This window comes from Neopelma chrysocephalum, unplaced genomic scaffold (assembly GCF_003984885.1).
Source record: "Neopelma chrysocephalum unplaced genomic scaffold, ASM398488v2 Primary Assembly neopelma1_97115, whole genome shotgun sequence".
In the NCBI taxonomy this organism is placed as follows: domain Eukaryota; kingdom Metazoa; phylum Chordata; class Aves; order Passeriformes; family Pipridae; genus Neopelma; species Neopelma chrysocephalum.
The window spans coordinates 13,063-13,871 of NW_020925757.1; the positions used below are offsets into that span (position 1 = coordinate 13,063).

Consider the following 809-nt stretch of genomic DNA (forward strand, 5'->3'; position numbering starts at 1 on the left):
AATCAGTCCATCTTTGGCAGGACTCTTTCCAAACATCCATTGCTACAGAGCTGCTGTGTTTCTGACCGTTTTTCCTCCCAGAACTCCTTTCTGTGTGTGTTCCAGGTGCCAATCTGAAAGGAGTGGCCATGGAGGGCAGTCAGATGACAGGAATTAACCTCCGAGTTGCAACGCTGAGAAATGCCAAACTAAAGAACTGTAACCTCAGGGGAGCAACGTTGGCAGGAACTGATTTGGAAGTGAGTTGGGATTCATTTTCCATCCTATTCCTTTCTATCCCATAGTCAGCTGGTAATTTGGGGGATTGCTGGCTTTTGGCTGAGCTCTCCAGCTTCAGACTACAATGGAGTTCAGGTAAATGTGCTTCAAGTAAAGCTTTGAACAGAGTTCTGGCTGCATTCCATTGACACTTCTTTTTCTTTTCCCCTTCTGAATTGTGACCTATCAGGTTGTAACCTCTAGGAAGCCAATTTGAGGGGCTCTAATGTGAAAGGAGCCATCTTTGAAGAGATGCTGATCCCCCTGCACGTCCCAGAGTGTCAAATAGGGAAGAGAAGACGTTGAAGAGGAAGGAATCCAAACATTTGTCGTGACTTTCTTCACCTCCTCCCCTTCTTGAGTTAGAAGCAATGGTTATTAGACAACTTCCATTTGCAGTAGTGCCTAAGCAGACTCTTTCTGATCACTTTTGGGGAGGGAATTTTTGTTTCAGAGGTGGAAAGAGAGAGTTTCTCCCTTTGTGAAGAGAGTGAGGAAGTGGGCTGGTTCTGAAAGCAGAAAGTGGGGCTGGTTTGGTGGGGAGGGTTCAA

General features: G+C 46.1%; 1 pseudogene; it reads left to right on the plus strand.

Moving 5' to 3' along the window:
- Window positions 1-564, plus strand: part of LOC113961342 — a 2,128-nt pseudogene extending 1,564 nt beyond the window's left edge.
- The last annotated feature ends 245 nt before the right edge of the window (window positions 565-809 follow it).